Source organism: Oncorhynchus clarkii, chromosome 5 (genome assembly GCF_045791955.1).
Source record: "Oncorhynchus clarkii lewisi isolate Uvic-CL-2024 chromosome 5, UVic_Ocla_1.0, whole genome shotgun sequence".
Lineage (NCBI taxonomy): Eukaryota > Metazoa > Chordata > Actinopteri > Salmoniformes > Salmonidae > Oncorhynchus > Oncorhynchus clarkii.
In genome coordinates, this window is record NC_092151.1 from 23,952,575 (window position 1) to 23,958,574 (window position 6,000).

The window sequence follows — 6,000 nt, forward strand, 5'->3', positions numbered from 1 at the left end:
CTTCAAATACATCCACAGGTAAACCTCCAATTGACTCAAATGATGTCAATTAGCCTATCAGAAGCGTCTAAAGCCATGACATAATTTTCTGGAATTTTCCAAGCTGTTTAAATGCACAGTCAACTTAGTGTATGTAAACTTCTCACCCACTGGAATTGTGATACAGTGAATTATAAGTGAAATAATATGTCTTTAAACAATTGTTGGAAAAATTACTTGTTTCATGCGCGAAGTAGATGTCCTTACCAACTTGCCAAAACTATAGTTTGTTAACAATAAATTTGTGGAGTGGTTGATAAACGAGTTTTAATGACTCCAACCTAAGTGTATGTAAACTTCCTACTTCAACTGTACGTCTGACTTGGAGTAGCAATTTGTATGTCAGTAATGTCAATGACCATCCAGTTAACACATCAAACCTTAAAGATAGACAGGAAAGCAATGTGATGGGCAGCATAGACCTGCTAAGACCCTCCCTCATCCAGGATATAGAAATCCTTCAACTTCAATGCCTCTTCAATGGTAAGGTCCCTTGCACCATAGGGAACAGAGGGAGACCTGGAAACACATGGAGAGATATACAGGCAGAAATAACTGAGAAGGGCCTCAACTGGCCTATGCCACTTATAAGAGCCATGAGCTTAAGTCAAGTAAGTCAGTCACTTGATTAGTCATGTTCAACAGATGCACTCAGTGGCACAAAACCGTTTGTGTGGGAAAATGTTGAGCCCATCCTCAACAGCCTGAAGAAACACCTGGTGGGAATAACAAGGTCCTTCTAGTGGAAGTGAACCACAACTAGGCTACTAACTCAACATTATGTAGGCAAGCCTCTCTCACTAGACAACGAGTTGACTCATTTACTACATTTACTTGGAACTCAGAGAACACCACTTGCAGCAAATGTTTCCCTAAGAATGCTTAGCTGAAAAAACATATGAGTATTCACTATGTGGATGGGACCTTCCTGCTAGGATGGAGGATTTTCCTGCAATGCTCAACTAGATGATCAGGACAGTCTAGTGTACTATTTGCCCGAAAGACGTGAAGTCTTGCGATGAGCTATATACCACTATACTTCAGATTCTCAAGAGGAAAGTTAAAACCCTCTGAGCCGTGAGATCACTAAGGAGGAACAGCAGTGGTTGAGGGTTCGTCTGAAAGGGACTGACATGTCTAACTGACTTCACAGGTCATTTGATTAGTCATGTACAACAGATGCATTCGTAGAACAAAACAGTTTATGTGGTTTGTATGGAAAAAACATTGAGCCCACAAGATGCACCTCAGTGAGAATATTCTGCAACTGTGCCATGGTGGAGGTGCCTGAAACTTAAAATGTTCCATTGAACTCCAAATAAGAAGTAAGTAGAGTTGGATAGGACACACCCTACGAAACTGAACTGCTTAAAAACTTCTTAGGGCTGCAATCCCGTTAACGCAGGGGTGTCAAAGTCAAATGGACGGAGGGCCAAATAAAAAAATCAGCTACAAGACGAGGGCCGGACTGTTCGAATGTTCATTGAAAAATTTTTAAATGACGCATATAGTCTAGTGAACCTAATTGAACCTACTGAAAACCTAACAAATATATTACAATATGATCAGATAAATAAAGCAATATTTTCTTATGGCTCTGTCAGTAATCTTTAATTTTCAACAGACACAAAAGACAAATTTCCTTTATATAAATATCCCCATAACATGAACATTAAATGAAAGAAACCGGTATTCAAGGCACCATCAGTAGACTATATTTTCTATTTTAGCAAAAGTGGGCTAAATTTACTTCAAAGAAAAAACAATAATAGCAATTTTCTATCATCCACTCAACTGAAATATTTTTAAAATATAATTGGATTGAAATACAAAAAAATAAAGTGCAAAAATCTATTAATCAAAAACAACACTTTGTTTAAGGAGAAGTAACATGCAGTGAAAACAAATATTAAATTTTAACTTTTAAACTTGAACTGAGTAAAAACTCTAAATATGTGATTGCACAGTAATGTTCACTTGTTTGAGGTTGAGGGTGATACTTGGTGGTGTCCCATCTTTTCCACAAGTTCATCAATGTTCGGGGTAAGGCTCTGAGCTGAAGAAATCCTCAGAATTGAGTGGAGGTGTTCAGCAGTAAGTCGACTTCTGTGTGATGTTTTGTTCAGGTTCATCAAAGAAAACAGTTGTTCACACAGGTATGTGCTGCCAAACATAGACAACGTTTGAGCAGCCTGGATGCGCAGCTGGGGCATTGTGCCGGGGAGGAAACTGCGAACTCCGCAGCACCCACTGCCGCATATTTTGCCCTCAGTGCATCATTGCATTGGAGGTCAATCAACTCCATTTGGAGGTTTGGTGGTGAGCTTTCCACGTCAACAGCAAATGGGTTACCGAGCAGTTCCAACCTGCTTTTTTGTGCTTCAAAGTCAGCAAATCGGCGTCGAAAGTCAGCGGCAAGCATACCTATTTTATCAGCCAACTGTGTGCTCGGGAACGCACTGGTAGAGAGCTTCTCTTTCATGGTCTGGCAGCTGGGAAAGTGGCTCAAATTTTCTTTCCGCATCTGCGTCTCCCACAGAGTCAGTTTGGTTTTAAATGCCTTCACTGTACTGTACATATCAGAGATGACACGATCCCGACCCTGCAGCTGCAAGTTTATTGCATTCAGATGACTCGTAATGTCACACAGAAAAGCCATTTCACACAGAAACATTTCGTCTCGGAGTTGTGTTGTGTCTTTCCCTTTGCTGTCCAAGAACAGACAAATCTCCTCACGAAGCTCGAAACATCTTTGAAGCACCTTTCCCTGGCTTAGCCATCGCACCTCTGTGTGATAAGGCAAATCACCATGCTCCGTTTCTAACTCCGTCAGAAATGCCTTGAACTGGCGGTGATTCAAACCTTTGGCTCTGATAAAGTTAACTGTGCGCGTGATGATGCTCATTACATGCTCCATTTTCAAGGCTTTACCGCACAACGCTTCCTGGTGTATGATACAATGATAAGCTGTCAGCTCACCTGTCGCGTTTTCCTCTTGCATCTTTTCCCGTATCTTCGCCACCAGTCCGCTCCTGTGTCCACACATCGCAGGTGCTCCGTCGGTTGTCAAACCCACGAGTTTTTCCCAAGGCAGCTCCATCTCATTTACACATCTTGACACCTCTTCATACAAATCATGCCCCGTAGTTGTGCCATGCATAGGACGTAAAGCCAAAAACTCCTCTGTCACGCTTAGGTTGGAGTCCACTCCGCGGATGAAAATTGACAACTGGGCAATGTCAGAAATGTCGGTGCTCTCATCCACAGCCAAGGAATATGCAATAAAATCTTTTCCCTTTTTCACAAGCTGCTCTTTTAGATTGATGGACAACTGGTCTACTCTCTCGGCAATGGTGTTTCTGCTCAGACTCACATTTAAAAAGAGTTGCCTTTTTTCTGGGCAAACTTCGTCACAAACTTTAATCATGCAGTTTTTGATGAAATCCCCCTCCGTAAATGGCCGGGCTGATTTAGCGATCTCTTCTGCCAAAATAAAACTGGCCTTGACAGTTGCGTCCGCGTGTGTGTCCGCGTGTTTCGTTTCATAATGTCGTCTCAGATTATACTCTTTCAGTACCGCCACACTTTCTCCACACAGAAGACACACAGGTTTTCCAGCTAGCTTCGTGAACATATACTCCGACTCCCACCTTGTTTGAAACCCCCGGTTCTCAGTATCCACCTTCCGTTTTGCCATTTTTGATGGGTATCTGAAAGTTAATTTTACTGTGATGCTGACGACTGCTGTGCCAATAAATATTGAAATGAAGCAGCCTACTGCTCGGTGCGTCACCTTTGCATTGTGGGAAATGTAGTATTGGTGCGTGTAAAAGATCTGCGGGCTGCCGGCTTGCTGCGGGCCGGTTCTAATAATAAATCAAGATCATCCCAGGGGCCGTAAAAAACCTTCTTGCGGGCCGGATGTGGCCCGCGGGCCTTGACTCTGACATATGTGCGTTAACGGGATGACAACAGCCAGTGAAAGTGCAGTGCGCCAAACAGAAATCTCATAATGAACATTCCTCAAACATACATGTATCTTATACCGTTTTAAAGGTAATCTTGTTGTTAATCCCACCACAGTGTCCGATTTCAAATAGGCTTTACAGCGAAAGCACCACAAACTATTATGTTAGGTCACCAGCAAGCCACAGAAAAACACAGCCATTTTTCCAGCCAAAGAGAGGAGTCACAAAAAGCACAAATATAGATAAAATTAATCACTAACCTTTGATGATCTTCATCAAATGACACTCATAGTACTTCATGTTACACAATACATGTATGTTTTGTTTGATAAAGTTCATATTTATATAAAAAAATCGGAGTTTACATTGGCAAGTTACGTTCACTAGCTCCAAAAACATCCAGTGATTTTGCATAGCCACATCAATTCAACAGAAATACTCATCATAAATGTAGATGATAAGACAAGTTATACACATGGAATTATAGATATACCTCTCCTTAATGCAACCGCTGTGTCAGATTTCCAAAAAACTTTACGGAAAAAGCAAACCATGCAATAATCTGAGAAGTCACTCAGAAAATAAATAAAATTTTCCGCCATGTTGGTTGGAGTCAACAGAAACCAGAAATCACATTTTAAATATTCCCTTACCTTTGATGATCTTCATCAGAATGCACTCCCAGGAATCCTAGTTCTACAATAAATGCTTGATTTGTTAGATAATGTCCATTATTTATGTACAAGTAGCTACTTTTGTTAGCGCGTTAGGTACACATATCCAAACGCTCGTGCAGGTCCAGCCGAACGTCGGACAAAAACTTCAAAAAGTTATATTACCGGTCGAAGAAACTTGTCAAACTAAGTTTAAAATCAATCTTTAGGGTGTTGTTATCATAAATATTCAAAGTAAAGTTCCAACCGGAGAATTCCTTTGTGTCTAGAGAAGCAATGGAACGCAGGTCGATATCATGTGGAATGCGCATGACCAGGAAATGGCTCTCTGCCAGTAACCTGACTCATTCAGCTCTTATTCAGGCCCACAACACAGTAGAAGCCTCATTCAAGTTTCTAAAGACGGTTGACATCTAGTGGAAGCCCTTGGAAGTGCAACTTCATTCATATCCCACTGTGAATTCAGTAGGGCTTGGGTTGAAAATCGACCAACCTCAGATTTCTCACTTCTTGTTTGGATTTCTTCTCACGCTTTTGCCTGCCATATGATTTCTGTTATACTCACAGACATCATTCAAACAGTTTTAGAAACTTCAGAGTATTTTCTATCCAATACTAATAATATGCATATATTAGCAACTGAGACTGAGGAGCAGGCCGTTTACTCTGGGCACCTTTCATCCAAGCTACTCAATACTGCCCCTGCATCCATAAGAAGTTATTAACTAGAGAGAGAGAGAGAGAGTGTATCTAAGGATTGGAGAGTCATCTGCTAAGGGTGGCGTTGAACATCATGCACTGCCTCTTGTGGGGGAGCCTGAAGATGTTCTGCATGTCACACCTCATGTCTAAAACATGGGAAATGGGTTGACAAAAGTCAAAACCTACAAATTAATTATTGTACACGATATTGTATCATGTTTGATGAGTTACTGACCTGTCTGTCCACAGGCTCAATCTGCTGTAGTCTCTACAACTGGATTCTCACGCATGGATCACACTGGCACAGGATGTCCATGCACCTGATGGCCTGAGGGATGCACTCATTTGGTCAGTGGTTGGTCTTTTTCAATGCAGTATCACCATCTTAATCTGGACAGAACATGCATTTAAATGGCCTATTTGCGAGATTTACTTGTCATTTCAAAAGGCATAGGCTAGGCCTACTAAAATCTGCGTTTATGATTGTAATTCAACTTTGCCATGGTTTGGTTAGCTAAATGTAGGTAGCCTATTGCCCCTGATAGTCTACAGTAGCATAGGCTATGTGAAATGAACTATTTAGTAGCTTGCTTAGTTCAAATTGACTGACTCATTTA